This window comes from Dama dama, chromosome 14, assembly GCF_033118175.1.
Source record: "Dama dama isolate Ldn47 chromosome 14, ASM3311817v1, whole genome shotgun sequence".
In the NCBI taxonomy this organism is placed as follows: domain Eukaryota; kingdom Metazoa; phylum Chordata; class Mammalia; order Artiodactyla; family Cervidae; genus Dama; species Dama dama.
This window is the reverse complement of record NC_083694.1, coordinates 35,154,370-35,174,574: the sequence shown is the minus strand read 5'-3', so window position 1 is coordinate 35,174,574 and position 20,205 is coordinate 35,154,370. Positions and strand designations below refer to the sequence as shown.

At 40.3% G+C, this 20,205-nt stretch overlaps 1 long non-coding RNA gene across 1 annotated transcript in view; it reads right to left on the bottom strand.

Moving 5' to 3' along the window:
• LOC133069609 (uncharacterized) overlaps positions 1 to 15,585 on the bottom strand; it is a 78,776-nt gene extending 63,191 nt beyond the window's left edge. The window contains exon 1 of the long non-coding RNA XR_009695911.1: positions 15,413 to 15,585. This is a non-coding gene — a long non-coding RNA (uncharacterized LOC133069609). The remainder of the gene's footprint in view (positions 1 to 15,412) is intronic.
• Positions 15,586 to 20,205: the final 4,620 nt, after the last annotated feature.

The window sequence follows — 20,205 nt, the reverse complement described above, 5'->3', positions numbered from 1 at the left end:
TTGGGAAAGGAGTATGTCAAGGCTGTATATTGTCACCCTGCTTATTTAACTTATATGCAGAGTACATCATGAGAAACGCGGGGCTTGATGAAGCACAAGCTGGAGTCAAGATTGCCAGGAGAAATAACAATAACCTCAGATATGCAAATGACACCACACTTATGGCAGAAAGTGAAGAGGAACTAAAGAGCCTCTTGATAAAAGTGAAAGAGGAGCGTGAAAAAGCTGGCTTAAAACTCAACATTCAAAAAACTAAGATAGTGGCATCCAGTCCCATCACCTCATGACAAATAGCAGGGGAAACAATGGAAACAGTGACAGACTTAATTTTGGGGGGCTCCAAGATCACTGCAGATGGTGACTGCAGCCTTGAAATTAAAAGACACTTGTTCCTTGGAAGAAAAGTTATGACCAACCTAGATAGCATATTAAAAAGCAGAGACATTACTTTGCCAACAAAGGTCCATCTAGTCAAAGCTATGGTTTTCCAGTAGTCATGTATGCGTGTGAGAGTTGGACTATAAAGAAAGCTCAGCACCAAAGAATTGATGCTTTTAAACTGTGATGTTGGAGGAGACTCTTGAGAATCTCTTGGACTGCAAGGAGATCAAACCAGTCAATCCTAAAAGAAATCAGTCCTGAATATTCATTAAAAGGACTGATGCTGAAGCTAAAACTCCAATATTTTGGCCACCTGATGCAAAGAACTGGCTCACTGGAAAAGACCCTGATGCTGGGAAAGATTGAAGGCAGGAAGAGAAGGGGATGACCGAGTATGAGATGGTTGGATGGCATCACCAACTCAAGGTACATGAGTTTGAGCAAGCTCCAGGAGTTGGTGATGGACAGGGAAGCCTGGCGTGCTGCAGTCCGTGGGGTCACAAAGAGTCAGACACGACTGAGTGACTAAACTGAACTGACCCAGTGCCTAGCTCTGTGCCTCGTACATAATAAAGGATCCATATATTTTTTAGTTAGTAGATTAAATTTGGCCCTGTTGGATTGAAGAAAGTGATTACAAGGATGAATTATTCTTAGTCCCGTTCCTCAGGGTCTTTCTATTTTATTACATGGCTGGATACAGAGTGAATGCTCAATAAATGCTAGCTGGTTAGTGAATTCTCAGTTACTTTTCTCTAAGTGGAAAGATAGCTCACCAAAATGCATGTATGCCAGCAAAGCCAAGTACTGTTTTATTTCACTCTTTCTGGTGTTATTAAACCTTTCCTCTTCTCACTCAGGACCCCAAGTAACTAAGAACAAGACTGCATCTAAGCCTAGAACTGTTTACCACACCAACTATAATATCTGAGGCCAAAACTTGGACGTACCTTCTTATACCAGGAGAGGATATTTGAAAATACAACCAGCATACAATCATCCAAAATGTTTGGTTTTTTAGTACTTCTTAAGCAGGATATAGATGGGCCCCAGGCTAGGCAGCTGGGGTTTGACCCCTATGGACAGGTACTCCAAAACAGGAGGAGTGAGACAGGAGCTGAGGCCTGTGCAGATAAAGCACAGAGACTACATATTCCTCATTCTTGAGATCAAGGAGAGCTTCCCAACTATATGTGCATGGAGAAGCTCCTTCAAGATCAAAAGGGAGTAATGTCAGCCTACCTACAAGCCTGTTTGCTAGAATCCATCTTGGCTACAAGATGCATGCGAACACATGGGAGGACCCTGAGATAAACCAGATATGGACTCAGAACCAAGCAAAGCAAGATGACTGGGCCAAAAGAAACCCAGAAGAATCGCCCCATGTAAGTGATTCAAAGTATCACGAGGGTGCAGCTCCCTCTCTGAGGCCTCTCTTGTGTTTATCCACATGTCTATCCACATGTACCCGTTTCCTCTTAATAAACACTTTATTTGTTGTACTACTTTCTTCTTCTTTGTGGAAATTCCTGCAAAGCCAAAGGGCCCGGGACTTGTCACTGGCCATTAGTCTAGTGGCTAGGATTCAGCTCTCTTACTGCCATGACCTGATTTCAATCTCTGGCTGGGAAACAAAATCCTGTTTCAAGTAACTGCAGGCAGAGGCCACCTGAAATCATTTCTGATAACCAAAAAAAACAAAAAACAAACAAACAAAAAAGGATACTTACTATTCATTAAGAATTTCCAGTTGGACCTTCACAATTGTATGAGAAAATAAATATGAGCCTACTTTGAAACTGTATAAACACACAATGCAAAGATTAGGGCTATAAACAGAATATGTATTTCTGCATTAAAAATACTTTAATTTGTGGGTATACACATGAGGAAATGATTTGAGGGCCTTTACTAATTTATATACATTCTTCATTGTGTAGAGCTTAAAACATGAGCTCTAAAGTGAAGCCAAAGCCAAAAAGCACCAGAGAGGGAAATAAAGCAGATGGCAGAAGACTAGGATGTTGTAAGAGTGAAGGGATGCAGGAGGATGAAGGAGGCAAAATGCACGTATACTACCTGAGAGAGAAAACTGGAAACTTAACCTCTATTCAACAGATTCATACCTGTGACTGAGGTGCCAGGCACAGAGCTAAGAACTGTAGAAGACACCAGGATAATAGAATCCAGCCTGATGCGGGAGAACTCACAGTCCAGGGGCACTGCTGGCAGGGAGTGGGCAGAGAGAGAAAAAGAACAGCTACTCATATAAATATAATAGAAAGCAGAAGTCATTGCCAGAGGAGAGGTTCACATAAAGTACTGTGGGAGTTTAGTGACAGGAAATATCTCTTCACTGAAGGATGCTTTAGGGTAATTTCATAAAGGAGTGGATGTTTAAGCTCAGCCTGAGACAGAAGAAATTTAGGAAGTACAAAAGGTAGAAATGGCACTCTACATGGAATTAACCATATGAAAAATACACAAAAGCAGGCAGTCTATTAGACCCATTTAATTAGTATCAAGTGTCCCATTTTGTCTAAGGTTTAAGGCATAGGGACATAGTGAGAAATGGGGTTGATAAGGTGGATTGTGGCTGGATTAAAGATAGTGTTGAACAGCAAGTGAAGGGATTTGGAATTTTTTCAACAGTTTCTGGGAGCCACTCAAGGTCTAATGAAATCCAACCAGTGTTTTCAAAAGCTCATCAGAAGGATATTATATTTCTATGATCTGTGTCACTAACTTGGTGGATCAACAAAGACCCTCATGGGCTCTTTAAAACACAGGGAAATTTTAAAAAATAATTTTAATATATATGTATATGTATAACTGGATCACTTTACCATAATGCCATTAAGAAGACTTTGGCTTTTCCAGTGAGTGACATGCGAAGCCATTGAGGGTTCAAGGTCTAGGATTGACAGGATCTGACTTGCATTTTAAAAGCATCAGCTGGCTGCTATACTGAGAACAGACTTTGGGGAGTCAAGTATTTTCAGAGGCAATTACAGTAATCCAAGTGAGGTAAGACCATGTCTGGGCACAGATTAGTAGTAATAGGAGTAGCGAGAAGAGGTCTGATTCTAGATACATTTGTTAGCAGGGCCAACAGAATTTTATGGTGAATAAAACATGGAATGAGAGAAGAGAGGACTCAAGGAGGACTCAATATTGTTGATCCAAGTAACCAGAAAGACAGAGGTGCCAAAAACTCAGGTGAAGAAGGTAACATATGGAGCAGGTTTCAGAATTCAATTTTGTACATATTATGTACATATGGAAATGATACATAGGCATTTAAAATTCAAGACAGAGGGCTAGAGATATAAATTTGGGGATCTAATATAATGATGGTGTTTAAAAATACAAAACTGGGTGAGTTCACCAAGGGAATGAATGTTGATAGAAAGGAGAATCTGGGCTGTTACAACATTAATAATTCTGGTAAAAGAGGAGGAACCACCAAGAGAGATTGAGGAAGCACAGCCAGGAAGGCAGGAGGAAAAACTAGAGAGTGTGTGTTCTGGAAGCCACGTGAGGTGAGGGAACCAAGGAAGAGGATCCGTCAACAGCGTCAGATGTTGTGCTCTGAGCACTGAGAATGACCGTTGGATTTATCATCAAGGTTGTGAGTGACCCTGACCAGAATAATTTCAGTGGACTGGCAAAAGCAAAAACCTGAATGTTCAGTTGCTCAGCCAGGTCTGACTCTTTGCAGCCCCATGGATTGTAGCCTGCCAGACTCCTCTGTCCTTGAGAGTTTCCAACAAGAATGCTGGAGTCAATTGTCACTTCTTTCTCCAGGGGATCATCCCGACACAGGGATCAAACCCACATCTCCTGTGTCTCCTGCATGGACAGGCAGATTCTTTACCAATAGCACCTCATGGGAAGCCTCCCAAACCTGAAGGGAAAGCTGGAGACTACAAGTATGCACAATTCTTTTGAGAAGATTTTCTGCAAAAGGGAGCAAGAAATGAGGCACTAATAGTAGAAAGAAGTACGAGCGGGTGCTACTCTTCCTTGTGGTACGCAGGCTTCTCACTGAAGGGGCTTCTCTTGCTGGGGAGCACAGGCTCTAGGCGCACAGGCTTCACTAACTGCAGCATGCAGGCTCAGTGGCTCCTAGGTATGTGGGCTCTTTCTGAACCAGGGATCGAGCCTGAGTCCCCTGTGTTGACAGAATTCTTAAACACTATGGAAGTCTCTTATGGCCATTAAAGAGGTAATAAAGTTAAATGAGGCAGTTAGGGTGGGCCCTAATCTGACATGACTAGTGTCCTTATGGGTTTCCCTGGTGCCTCAGTGCCTTATGGGCTGCCTCGGTAAAGATTCCACCTGCAATGGAAGGGACGCAGGAGTCGTAGGTTCAATCCCTGGGTCCAGAAGATCCCCTGGAGGAAGGCACAGCAACCCACTGCAGTATTCTTGCCTGGAGAATCCCATGGACAGAGGAGCCTGGTGGGCTACAGTCCATGGGATCACAAAGAGACACGACTGAAGTGAATGAGCATGCACCAAGTGCTATAAGAAGGGGAGATTAGGACACCAGAAATGGACCTCAAAGATGCGCACACACCAAGGGAAGACCATGTGAAGACCACAGTGAGCAGGTAGCCATCTGCCAGCCAAGAAGACAGACCTCAGGAAAAGGCAAATCTAACTCCTTGATCTTGGACTTCTAGACACCAAAATTGTGAAAAAATAAATTTTTGGTGTGTGAGCCACCTAGTCTGTGGCGTTTTGTTATAACAGCCCTAGAAAACTTACATAGTAGTTGTTTTTATTCTGAGGGTTTTTTTCCTTTTTTCAATTTATATTTAATGGAAGAACAATTGCTTTATAGTACTGCATTGGATTCTACCAAGCATCGACATGAATCAGCCATAGTTTACCCAGGTCTCCTCCCACTTAAACATCCCTCCCACCTCGCTCCCCGTCCGGCCACTCTAGGTTGTTACAGAGCCCCTGGGTGAGTTCCCTGAGCCGTACAGCAAATTCTCATTGGATATCTATTTTACACATGGTAATGTATGTTTCCATGTTACTTTCTTCATTCCTCCCACCCTCTCCTTCTAACCCACCCCCAGCCTTGTCCGTAAGTCTGTTCTCAATGTCTGTGTCTCCATTACTGCTCTGCAAATAGGTTCATCAGTACCGTCTTTCTAGATTCCATATATATGTGTTAGTACATGATATATATTTTTTCTCTTTCTGACATACTTAACTCTGTATAATAGGCTCTAGGTTCATCCACCTCTTTAGGACTGACTCAATGCATTCCTTTTAATGGCTGAGTAATATTCCATTGTCTACATATACCACAGTTTCTTTATCCATTCATCTATCAGTGGACATCTAGGTTGCTTCCATGTCCTAGCTATTGTAAACAGAACTGCAAAGAACATTGGGTTACTTGTGTGTTTTTTAATTTTGGTTTCCTCTGGGCATATGCCTAGTGGTGGGATTGCTGGATCGTATGGTGGTTTTATTCCTAGTTCTTTAAGGAATCTCCATACTGTTCTCCATAGTGACTGTATCAATTTGTATTCCTGCCAACAGTGCAAGAGTTTCCCTTTTCTCCACACCCTCTCCAGCATTTATAGATTTGTAGGTTTTTTTTATAATGGCCATTCTGACCTGTGTGAGGTGATATTTCATTGTAGTTTTGACTTGCATTATTCTGAGTTTTTAATTTTTGCTTCTGTTGGTGGAGGGGATAGTTTTAAAATGGAATAAACAATAATGGCATGTTTGCATGTTTTTTAGGAAATATTCAGGGAGAGAAGATAACCTGGGAGGCAGAGGAGGAAAACTGATAAGAGAGATGCTTGTTGAGAAGGTGAAAGTGGATCAGATCTGGTCTTGTTATTTATTTCTCAGAGCTCCTCTTATCTTCAGGCCTCAGTCAAGGACCTTAAACCTTCTCTGATTTTTTGATAGTGATTGTATCAGAATCAGTAAACTTAAAAAGGGTGAGGAGGAGACTCTACAAACCTAGATTTCTAGAAAAATTATGGATCTATTAAAACAAATAGATCAGAAAAGGAGAAATTATTTTTTAGGGGAAAAGAGAGTGACAGAATTGAGGAAAATCAAGAAAAAAAGAAATAAAATGAATTTAACTTTGCACTTATAAGATGTGTAGGTGAAAATGTTCTTGTTGGTGTTGAAATTGTTGAGAAAAATCTAACAAAATCCAATGAAAGAGATGAGATGAGTCCACAGTGAATCTTTCCTAAATGGTTACATATCCCATGAATGGTTTTCTTACTATGAAGTGTTTGTGCCACCACACCACCATAACCTCCTTGTTTTTTTTAAAAAAATAATAATAGTTATTAAGTTATTAACTAATAGTAATTAACTAATAGTTATTAAGATAAAGTCATTGCGATGAAAATGTGGTTTGGTAAAGGAAAGTTGGTTAAGAATAAGTTCCATTTGGGGAAAGAATAATAACTATTCAACCTTGGCATCTTCAAGATGTTGAACTATGTGCCTAGGATAGCACAAAAGCCCATATAGAGATAAAGGCAACAACACTGGGATTGTAGAGCAAGCATGAAGAAACATGACTATCAAATCTTATAGCATTCATGGAAATTAGGAAATCTATAAATATCAGCCCCATTTTGTAATGGTGGGAGAGTCTTGGTATATCAAGGCTACGAGATTAGATTCATAATAAATGTAATTTGAAGTGGTCCAACATGTCACAATGAATCAGTACCAAACGAAGGACTGGAACCCAGGACTCCTGGCTCCTATCCAGGACTACCCACAAAACTATATTTCCTGTGTTTTTATTTTTAATCTTGAACTAATTCTCAATCTCTCTCTCTCTTTCACTCTCCAGCCCTCTCTCCCTCCCTTTCTCACATACCATAGATGACCCTTGTACACGTGCTCCATAAATCACTCTATAATGGAGTGCCTTTGTTGTTCTGTTCGCTAGGTACCCAAAGGAAGATTATGGCAGAGAATCAGGGCTCAGCATTAAGGGAGATAATTGAAGGTCATTCAGCTGAAAATAATTCATATTTATCCATGGCTTCTTTTACCAGAGCATCTGGTTTCCGTTAGCCAGCATGGTGTCCTCTGGTTCTGACTGTGGTGGCCCATGGTAACCACATTTTTGCTAAAAAAGAAAAGAGTGCTTTCTTACATCTGTTCCCGAGATGTTTTTCCATCCTTCTTTGTACAAAGCAATGCTCTGCGTTTAGATGAACAAAGACCAAAGCTTCATGCTGTTAGGTACTGGTGACTGGCCTGCCCCTGGGCAGCTTCTCTGTGACTTTCTCTTTCTGTCAAGTTCAATCATAGAATGAAAGATTAGGAAAGCTAAGGCCAACCAGTTCATCTTACTTACTCCTGCCAGAATGTCAGTTCTAAGGGGATTTAGATTTAGATTATTTGTAAAGAGATTTTCTGCTCTTATCTCTGTACACAAAAAATATATTAATTCACTCACTAAACTCTTAGCTGAAACCTGTGGGTAGGTTTCAGTTTACCTGCCCACAATAGACACTCATCTTTAGTTTCACTTATCTATGACTGCTGTCTTAGCAACAGGAACTCATACCTATATCTAAACCAGAATCTCCTTCAGCCTGTTTATTAATAAATGATTCTTTACCATTAACCTACTAGTTATCTCTTAAGAAACATATTAGTTAGTTAAAGGGACAGAGCATGAGAGAGAAAAGGAAGTGAGAAAAACCCAGTAAGAATAAATATTAGAAACACAAAACTTGAAAGTATAATCAGTAGTAGGTGAATTTTGACCTTAACCCAAAATGAATGACATCACTACAATTAATAGTAGTAGTTAAAACTTACAAAGTACTTTCTGTATATTATGCTTGATGCTTTAGGTTCACTATCTCATTTAATTCTCGCAACAAAACCATAAAGTAAATGATATTCCTTTTTATTGGAGTATAATTGCTTTACAAAGTTGTGTTAGCTTCTGCGGTACAATGAAGTGAATCAGCTATATGTACATATACATCTCCTCCCTCTTGGATCTCTTCCCCACCCAGTGCCCCATCCCACTCATCTAGGTCATCTCAGAGCATTCATTTTACATAAAAATTTGAGTGATATCAACATATTTGTGGAGTCCTGGCAGGAAACAGATGGAGCGCTCAAAAATAGTTAATTGGAGGAGGTTTTAATAAAAGTCCTATTTGCCAAAGTGTAGGCAGAGTGTAGGGCTTCCCTGATGGCTCAGCAGTAGAGTCCACTTGAAATGCAGGAGATGCAGGAGATATGAGCTTGATCCCTGGGTCAGAAAGCTTCCTTGGAGGAGGAAATGACAACCCACTCTAGTATTCTTGCCTGAGAAGTCCAATGGACAGAGGAGCCTGGTGGGCTACAGTGGATGGGGTCACAAAGAGTCGGACATGACTGAGTGACTGAACACATATGTCAGGCATGGTGTAAGACAATTTATAAGGTACAATGCAGTGCTCTGATGCTAGTACTGTTGGGGGTATTCCTATCCCTGACCCTGGAGAGGGAGAGAATGATTTCCTGAATCCAGAAGGAGAGCCAAGGGGGGAGGACTATATGACAGTGGGGAGCAGCCAGCCTTTGGGAAATCCAAGGGAGGATGTAGGAGAATAAATACTCTATCTTCATTCTCTTCCAATGCTCTAACTTAACTAAAACCCACCAAGGGTCCCAGATCAAAGGAACCTGTGAATAAATATGCTGATGTCAGACTACTGGGGAAGAGAGAATGGTGAAGAGAGTAGAAAGCAAATCTAAATGGGCAAAGTAACTTTCTAATGTCCCAGGAATCAAGGTCACAAAGTGATGCAGCAGGATTTTAAATCCATAACTGTCTGACTTTAGAGCTCACACTCTTAACCATCTTGCTCTACTGCTAATGGCTTTGAAATACCAAAGAGAAGGGAGGTTAACTGAGACAGGAGAGAGTATCAGAAGAGGTACAGAAGAAAGGAGGCTTTCCAGGTGGTGCTGGGGTAAAGCATCCACCTGGCAATGCAGGAAACATAAAAGACTCGGGTTCGATCCCTGGGTCAGAAAGATCTCCTGGAGGAGGGCACAGCAACCCACTCCCGTACTCTTGCCCGGAGAATCCCACGGAAAGAGGAGCCTGGTGGACTACAGTCCATGGAGTCGCAAAGAATCGGACATGACTGAAGCGACTTAGCACACATACACAGAGACGAAAGGGATATGCACAGCTATGACATTTACTAGATACGAACCTCTGGCAAGACTTTCCTGAATTGTTTTCTCATCTACGACACAAAATGTAGTTCTTCTTTCTTGGTGCAGTTAATATCATCGATTTCATTATCTTTGTTCTGACTCACCCTGGAAAAGAGATGACTCACCCAAACTTATGCCCAGAGACCGTAGTCTTGCTGTGACATAGTTTACAGCATTGTGAAAAACTGCCTGCTTTGTAAGTCACACATCATTGACCGGATGTCTGAAAGAAAGTGGCCATGAAATCTTCTGTTATTTTTCTTGCTGTCTTTATCTCACATAATAAGTGTACCCTGGAGAAGGAAATATCAATGCACTCCAGTATTCTTGCCTGGGAAATCCCACGGAGAGAGGAGCCTGGCAGGCTATAGTCCATGGGGTCGCAAAGAGTTGGACATGACTTAGCGACTAAACAACAATAATAGAAGTACCCACTCATTTTACCAAACCTGATTCAAGGAATTTCGTATCTACTGCACAAGAAATGATAGGAGAGGTGATTTGATTTATAAATTGCTCTCTGATCTCTTTTGGAGTCACTCTGACAGAAGTGATCAGCTGACAATAAATGGGTCTGAGAGTAGCGGTGCTCTTAGAAGTCCGTACATATGGTGCCAAGACCCTATGGAGTCTAAAAAGACATCTCATAGCAGCTTACAAAATACTGTTCAGGAATTTCCTGTGCCAAACGCAAAGATGAAAAATAGGACTGCAAATCAGAGAAATCCAAGCAAGCAGGAGACAAATAGAAAATACATGACAGGAACAGTTTGGAAAGAAGTCCAAGGTAGTAACAAAGCCTTCATTCATATGTGACATGAGAGAGTATCAGATCAAGTTAAAAATCAAGTTTCCAGAATGGAACATAAATACAAGGATAGGAAAATATCTAGTTTGTTTCCTAGAACTTGGAAGAAAAAAAGAAATGGAAAACATGGGAAAAGATAAGAGACCTAAGAGATGAATACAGAAGACCCAAAATCCAAAGAATTAAGAGTCTTGAGAAGAGAAGAGAAATAATCAAAACAATAAAACAAGAATTAAAAAAAAAAAAAAAAACTGGAGGGTGAATTCAAAAGCATGATTCTACCACATGCCAAGTCATGTAAGTGAGAAAAGAATCATACTTAGAAAAATCATTGTAAAAAAAATTAAAACATAAAAAATAAAATGAGCAGATTATAGAGGTCTCCAGGGAAATTTGTATATGAAGGCTCTATTAGCCAATGCTATGGTGGTTATCTTTTTGAAATATATACCTGGAGTCAACACTGGGTATACCTTAAGCTTACACAATGTTCTGTGCCAATTATTTCTCAATAAAGCTGTGGGAAACAGATTACAGGGGGCAAAGCAGACTTCCTGTCAGTAAAAGCAAATGCTGTATTTTCAAGTTCAAGGGTCATTTTTCAAACCCTAATTTTATTTTTTCATTTTTTCATGACTTCATACACATGAAAAGAAAGTGAAAGTGTTATTGGCTCAATTGTGTCTGACTCTGCAACCCCATGGACTATAACCCACCAGGCTCCTCTGTCCATGGAATTATCCAGGCAAGAATACTGGAGTGGGTGGCCGGCCATTCCCTTCTCTGGGGGATCTTCCCAATCCAGGGATTGACCCTGGCTCTCCTGCATTGCAGGCAGACTCTTTACTATCTGAGCCATCAGGGATAGACATATATGTAGAAAAGTGGTTGCACAATTAGACTAATTAACTAATTAGACTAATTATCTCCTCACATAATTACCTGTGTGTGTGTGTGTGTGTGTGTGTGTTAATAACATTTAAGATCTATTCTCGTGCTTCCCTGGAGGCACAGTGATAAAGAATCTGCCCGCCAATTCAGGGGACATGGGTTCAATTCCTGGTCCAGGAAGATACCACAAGCTGCAGAGCAGCTAAGCCCAATACCACGGCTATTGAGTATGCTCTAGAGCCTGGGAACCACAACTCCTGAGACCATGCGCTGCAACTGCTGAATCCCAAGCGCCTTAGAGCCTGACTCCACAATAGGAGAAGCTACAGCACTGAGAAGCCACATTCAAAGCAAATAAAAAGTCTTAAAATTAATAATTAGAGATAACTATATGGAAAGTGAAAGTCACTCAGTCATGTCCAACTCTTTGCGACCCCATGGACTATACAGTCCATGGAATTCTTCAGGCCAGAATCCTGGAGTGGGTACCCTTTCCCTTGTCCAGGGGATCATCCCAACCCAGGGATCAAACCCAGGTCTCCCTCATTTCAGGCAGATTCTTTACCAGCTGAACCACAAGGAAAGGCATAGTTCAAATAGTAACAAATAGGTCAATAGTAGCATAGTGGCATGATTTTCACTGGGAGATTTGAGTCAGGGAAGGCCTAGAGAAAGAGAAAATAGCTAGGGAGCTATTTCAGTTATCCACATGAGAGACAATGGGCATCTGACCCATGGTTGTGGCCATGGAGTAGAGATTAGTGGACAAATTTAAGAAATATTTAGGAATTAGAATGGATAAATTGGGAGGATGATAACACAGAAGGAAGAGTCAAGACAGACTCCGTGGAATCAAGTCATAAAACATTATCATTCTTTGTGAAAAGAAATGCCGAAGGAGAAGAAGGTTTGGGGGGGGGGGTACAGTGGAGAGCTCATTTGAACCTAAGATACTGAAGGGATATCCAAGACAAATGACCAACTGGCAGCTAGATACATGGTCTGGAGCTCTGGAGAACAGAATCCTTTAACAGGTGGTATCGTAAGCTGTGAGAGAGGGTGAGTTAACAACTTACGACTGATGGTTCTCTGGGCTTGAAAATCAAAATATTAATTAAAAAAATTTCTGGGGATAATAGTTTAGAATAGTAAGAAGTAAAACTTATGTGAAATCCTTCTAAAGCTATATTTCAGTTATTTTGATGCTCAGAGATGTTGAATTTAAAAGAATGCATTGCAACATGAAAAGATGCTCAACATCTCTAATCCTCAGAGAAATGCAAATCAGAACTACAATGAGATATCATCTTACACTGGTTAGAATGGCTATCATCAAAAAGACCACAAATAATAAATGCTAGCAAGGATGTAGAAAAAAGGGAACCCTCATACACAGTTGTTGGGAGTGTAAATTGGTACAGCCACTATGGAGAACAGTGTGGAGTTAACTACCATATGATCTAGCAATCCCACTCATAGCCACATATCTGAAAAAAAATGAGAACACTAGTTCAAAAAGATATATGGACCCCAATGTTCTTAGCAGCATTATTCATAATTGCCAAGATATGGAAGCAATTTAGTGTCCTTCAACAGACAAATGGATAAGAAAATGTGGAGTGCTACTCAGTCATAAAGAAAGAATGAAATTTTGCTGTTTGCAACAACATGGATGGACCCAGAGGGTATTATGCCAAGTGAAATATGTTATTATGTAAATATTGAACCTAAAAAATAAAACAAACTAGTGAATGTAACAAGATAGAAGCAGACTCACACAGATAGAACAATCTAGTGGCTACCAGTAGGGACAGGGAGTTGGTGAGGGGCAAGATAGGGATAGGGATAGGAGACTAAAGAGATACAAACTAGTATGTAAAAAATAGACAAGTTACAAGAATATATGGTGCAGGGAATATAGCCAGTATTTTATAAATTTATAATTATAAATGGAGTATAATCTATAAAAAATTTTATCACTATGTTACATACTTAAAACTAATGTTGTAAATCAACTATACCTCAATTTTAAAAAGAATTTAACAAGTTAAGAAAGAAAAGGAGGAAGGAAGAAAAAAAAACATGTGGATTAGAAAAAAAAGAATACATCCCATTTCATCCAACCAAAATAATTTCAGAATAACAAACATTTTACTTGTGTCTCCTCAAGCTCCATGAGGTTGACACATAGTCACATAGTCCTTCAAGACTATTCTTATTTCTCTCTTCAATTCACTCCTTTCACAGACCACAGTGAATCTCCTTGAAATCCTGACACAATCGTATCTTGTCTTCTGTTCCCCCACTCCCCACGTTTACTTTTCAACCCTCCATCACGAAATCTCAAAGTCAATCAGGACTATGGTTTTCACAGTGGGGGGAAGAAACAGCACGAAGAAGGTCAAGCTAGAGTTCTTTTTAGCGTCATGGAAGGAGAAATGTTGGAAATATGCATATGTTGATAAGCCTTGTCCCATTCTGTGTGTGCTGTTCCCAAATAATGACCCAGCAGTGGTAAGGACACAGTGTCGTTAACAGCACAGTGCTTTCCAGAGGAACGCCAGCCTTCCATCCACCAACACTTCTCACAGTGCTACAGTTTTGGATCTGGCCCTTATCTTGTCTTATCTCTCTCTGTCATCACTGCTGGGAAGACTAATCAAACTAATCAAACTCACAGGAGACTGAAGTTTATCAATCCAATTAGACTGTCCCTTCCTCCACTTATTCTGGGAGAGATATTCCTTCCAGGTTCTAGAATAGTGATCTTTTTCCCTCCCAGGGTACTCCCTTCTCATTAGCAGAACAGTTGATAATGAAAATACTACTGGGTGAACAGAAAATAAAAACAAATGGAAATATGAATGATCTTAAGCAAAACCTCCTCTTCATGCTAAAAGTGAGACTGCAAAACAAAAAGTCATTGCCCCAAACATCCTGCAGCAATTGAGCATTTGTGTCTCCTAATTCCCTGACGCTGGACTGGCCAGCTGTGTCTTCCTCCAGACTGAGCAGTCTTCTGTGCATTCAACTCTTTCTCCATATGAAATGCAATACAATTGGGTTGCGATTACTAAATTAAAATCACATTCTAGAACTGCCTGCTTGAAATTACACCCAGGCGACCTTTACTAGAGTTTTGTGTGTTCCCAAACACTTGAGACACTTATTTACAGACAATCTCCAGGCCTACTCCCACACATGGCAAACCTTATTTCTCCTATTTCCAATTTAGGAGGAAGTATCTCACTGCTGTCCTGACTGTATGACTGCTGCTCAACAGAAGGGAAAAAAAAAAATCTATCAATATCTCTCATCCATGATATATCCCTCCCTCTTTTCTGTCTCTCCCATCTCTCAAATGTAACTTCTGTGGTTATCCAAAAACCACAGAAAATATAATAAAAATTTTTTCATCTTTACAAATCAAAGTCCCTACCAAGTTTGAAAAATAGTCAAGTCTGAGTCAAGCATTAGTAGAAGTTCTGCATTAGACAGTTTTCATAGGTTTTTTTCTCTTTATTTTTTTCATAGATTTTTTTCTCTTGGTCATATTTTTTTGCAAATTTTACTTTGATATAGCACAAAGAGAACTTATATTCCAGAATTCACACAGCTGCTTTCATCGATTGATCTGTTTCATGTTCCCCCATAATTCCAATCGTTATTTTATCTTTTATTTCCTCTTGATTGTTAGCCTGTTGCTTGCAGACATTGGGACAGGGGTATGACTGTCTCATAACACAGTGCTTGGCATGCAGTCAACGTGATGATTGAACACGGCAGGGCAGGCACTGACGCCCTGTGCCCTCTGTCTAGACATTTCTCCTGCCAGTTCTCTCTGGATCGCACACTCCCCTCTCCCCTTTTAGAGGTAAAAACACAGGAAGTGTTTAGAGGCAGAAACACAGAAACAATCATTCAGTTTGATGACATGCAAGCAGAGCGAAAAATAATTCACCTGGACAAATAAAGGATGAGGTAGAGATAGGGAAGGAGACTCTTTAAAGACTGCAAAGAGAAGGGGAGTGGGGGATGTAATGGATTGTTCATTCCATTTTCTGGCTCTTCCACGCCTCCTACCTGTATCAGCAGCAATTTTCCTTTAAGCGTTTGACAGCATTTTCACTTTGAGTCTTGGGCTCTGGATGGGAGTCTGGAAAAGCTATTGAGAACTTAGTTCTTCCTTCCACACCCCCACATGCACACAGAGAAACCCATACACAGACATGACTGGCACACCCATGGAGAAGCCACATGTGCACCTAAGAACACATGGACCGGCAGACAATAAAAACGCACAGTGGTAGCCAGAACCACTCCAACCACAGATGCCTTCTGCTGCAGACAGCACATGTGCTTGCATTCTCACACCCACACAGACACAAAGACCCACACACAGATGCCACAGCCACACCCATAGTCCTTCCTTACTCAGCTGTGACTTTCCTCCTACATCCCCTGTTTGAACACAGGACTGTCTCTAATTAGAAATTTCTCAAGTCCGTCTTTGGCTGACTCATCAAACTTCTCACTGTACAGCCTCATGAAAACTCATCTTCTAAAATGCTCAAAATAACTGAGAATGGAAGAGAAGCAGAACACAAGTCACTAGACACTTGCGGGAACTGAAATTTGGAAAGTTAGGTGGAAAGGCTGTCAAGGCTAATAGTGTCCCAACTCCCCACCAGATATCTCAGTAGATGAACACATGAGTGATCTGGAAATGGTGACAATGCAGTAATTACAAAAGAGATGACCACTAGTCCTATAAGGAAAAGAGAATATGACCTATGAGGGAAAGAAAACGAACTTGACAACCAAACAGACTTAGATCCAAAAATAGCAGTGTCCTTTACTAACCGGTAACTTGGACAAGTTATTTAATCTCTGAGTAACAGTTTATGCAACAATAAAATTTACATTCCAGTATCTTTATGAGGATTAAGTGCAATGATATATGTAAAGTGATTATTATAGTGTTTGGTTTCATAAGAATCTGTTTTATTTTTGTTATTGAAATTGTTCCCAAAACATCCTGTGAGTTCTCCGGGCAAAAGACCCTTAATTTTCAGACTCTCTTAAGACAAATAAGAAAAGTTACATACTCACTCTTTCCTCAGGAACAGAGTGCCATTGGTAAGCAATATTTGATAAAGGAAAAAATGAATGAGCAAATAGATGAATGATTGAATGAATGGTGTAACTGTATTATACACTTTGCAGTTCTAAGAATCATCAGTTACTAATATTAAATCTATCATGTAATTCTAGTATGAGAGGTCTCTCAGTTTAATAAGAGAGACAACTTAGAAAAACCTAATTTTAATAAAACGAGCAAGATATTGCAAGGTTTTATCAAAGCAGCAGAGAAAAGTATTATAACTCTGCAAGAGGGCAAGAAAATGTCCCAAGAAAGTTTTTCCTAGATATGTAATCTAGGTCTTGAAAGGTTTTATTGGGCAGGGAAAAACTGAATAAGACATTTTAGGAAGAAGAAGAATCATGGGCAAAAGTACAAAAGTATAAATGATGTTTACTTGGGGCAAAATGAATAGACCAAAGTGGCTAAAATGTTGGGACATGAGGTGACAGTTCAGTTCAGCCATTCAGTCGCGTCCAACTCCTTGAGACACAATAAACCGCAGCCCGCCAGGCCTCCCTGTCCACCACCACCCCCCAGAGTTTACTCAAGCTCTTGTCCATTGAGTCTGTGATGCCATCCAACTATCTGATCCTCTGTCGTTCCCTTCTCCCGCCTTCAATCTTTCCCAGCATCAGGGTCTTTTCCAATGAGTCAACTCTTTGCATGTGGTGGCCAAAATATTGGAGTTTCGGCTTCAACATCAGTCCGTCCAATGAATATTCAGGACTAATCCCCTTTAGGATGGACTGGTTGGATCTCCTTGCAGGCCAGGGGATTCTCAAGAGTCTTCTCCAACACCACAGTTCAGAAGTATCAATTCTTCGGCACTCAGCTTTCTTTATAGTCCAACTCTCTCACGTATACATGACTACTGGAAAAACCATAGCCTTGACTAGACGAACCTTTGTTGGCAAAATAATGTCTCTGCTTTTTAATATGCTATCTAGGTTGGGCGTAACTTTCCTTCCAAGGAGTAAGCGTCTTTTAATTTCATGGCTGCAATCACCATCTGCAGTGATTTTGGAGCCCACAAAAATTAAGTCTGTCACTGTTTCCATTGTTTCCCCTTCTATTTGTCATGAGGTGATGGGACTGGATGCCATGATCTTAGTTTTTTGAATGTTGAGTTTTAAGCCAGCTTTTTCACGCTCCTCTTTCACTTTCACCAAGAGGCTCTTTAGTTCGTCTTTTGTTTCTGCCATAAGTGTGGTGTCATTTGCATATCTGAGGTTATTGATATTTCTCCCGACAATCTTGGTTCCAGCTTGTTCTTCATCCAGCCCCACATTTCTCATGATGTACTCTGCATATAGGTTAAATAAGCAGGGTGACAATATACAGCCTTGACATACTCCTTTCCCAATTTGGAACCAGTCTGTTGTTCCACGTCCAGTTCTAACTGTTGCTTCTTGACCTGCATACAGATTTCTCAGGAGGCAGGTCAAGTGGTCTGATATTCCCATCTCTTGAAGAATTTTCCACAGTTTGTTGTGATCCACACAGTCAAAGGCTTTGGCATAGTTAATAAAGCAGAAGTAGATGTTTTTCTGGAACTCCCTTGCTTTTTCGATGATCCAGTGGATGTTGGCAATTTGATCTCTGGTTCCTCTGCCTTTTCTAAAACGAGCTTGAACATCTGGAAGTTCACGGTTCACATACTGTTGAAGCCTGACTTAGAGAATTTTGAGCATTGCTTTGCTAGCATGTGAGAGGAGTGCAATTGTGCGGTAGTTTGAGCATTTTTGGCATTGCCTTTCTTTGGGATTGGAATGAAAACTGACTTTTCCAGTCCTGTGGCCACTGCTGAGTTTTCCAATTTTCCAGGCATATTGAGTGCAGCACTTTCACAGCATCATCTTCAGGATTTGAAACAGCTCAACTGGAATTCCATCACCTCCACTAGCTTTGTTCATAGTGATGCTTCCTAAGGCCCACTTGACGTCCCATTCCAGGATGTCTGGCTCTAGGTGAGTGATCACAACATTATGATTATCTGGGATCTTTTTTGTATAGTTCTTCAGTATATACTTGCCACTTCTTCTTAGTATCTTCTGCTTCTGTTAGGTCCATACCATTTCTGTCCTTTATGGTGCCCATCTTTGCATGAAAAGTTCCCTTGGTATCTCAAATTTTCTTGAAGAAATCTCTAGTCTTTCCCATTCCATTGTTTTCCTCTATTTCTTTGCATTGATCACTGAGGAAGCCTTTCTTATCTCTCCTTGCAATTCTTTGGAACTCTGCATTCAAATGGGTATATCTTTCCTTTTTTCCTTTGCCTTTTGCTTCTCTTCTTTTCATAGCTATTTATAAGGCCTCCTCAGACAAGCATTTTGCCTTGTTGCATTTCTTTTTCTTGGGGATGGTCTTGATCACTGCCTCCTGTACAATGTCATGAACCTCCATCCATAGTTCTTTAGGCACTCTGTCTATCAGATCTAAACCCTTGAAACTATTTGTCACTTCCACTGTATAACTGTAAGGGATTTGATTTAGGTCAAACCTAAATAAATGGTCTAGTGGTTTTCCCTACTTTCTTCAATTTAAGTCTAAATTTGGCAATGAGGAGTTCATGATCTGAGCCATAGTCACCTCCTAGTCTTGTTTTTGATGAGCCAAGTGATAACTCTGGAAAAATAGTTTTGGGCGCTAGCTTATGGAGGCCTTGCATAATGAGAGTCTTTGCACACAAAGACATTATCTTTAACTCAGATGGTGACAGACAAGAAAATGACCAGATCAAATTTGCATTTTTAAAGAGATCACTCTAACATAAGCGCAAGGATCAATTCAATCAGGACAAGATTGAAGCTGAGATGTCAGTTTACGTCCTCAACCTTTTTCATATGCATTATTACAGTGGTATCCCTAAGGCAAGGAGACAGAGTACATAAAGAAGACAATTTTCTCAGCAAAATCTATTAGAATGTTGGCAAGAATTAGAAAATGTTTGAAATCTGTGGAGTGAGTAAGAAGGAAGAATTACAGATGACTGAGAATACAAGATTACATGATTGGCTAAATGTTGTTTTGTTAATCAAGATAGAGAACTAGTTATCTATTGTTGCTTAATGATTTAATCCCCAAAACCTAGTGGCTTAAAATAACACAGTCATTCTACCATTATCTCTTACAGTTTTGGAGGTCAATTGCCTTAGCTCTATGGTTCTTGTTCAAGATCCCTCATGTGTTGCAGTCAGATGGGCTGTGGTTGGGGTCATCTCAAAGGGTTCTTCTTTCTTGTGCCTGGAGAATCTTGTCCACTGAGACCTCATTTGATGCTGTTGACCAGAGCACCTACACTTGGCCTCATCATGTGGCCTAGGCTTTCTCACAGCTTGGTGGCTAGGTTAGCAAGTGTTCCAAGAGAACCAGGTAGAAGTGAATAGAATTTTTAGGACCTGGCCTTAAAAATTACATAGTCTCTTCTGCTGCTAGTCACTTCATTAGTCAGAGTCATCACAAAGGTCCACCCAGGTTCGGGAGGGAACAGAGACCCTCAACTCTGGATGAAAGGACTTATAGTGTCACATTCCAATGTTACAATGAGATATATTGCAATAGTCATCTTAGAAAAATACAATCTGCCACAAGGACATAGAAGAGCAAATCTGAGTCCTGTTTTAAATGTGTTGAATTTCATATGTCTGCAGAACATCCACATGAAAAAGATAAATGGGAAATCATAAATTTGCTTTTGGAGTTCATGAGATCTGAGAGTTAATCAGAATAT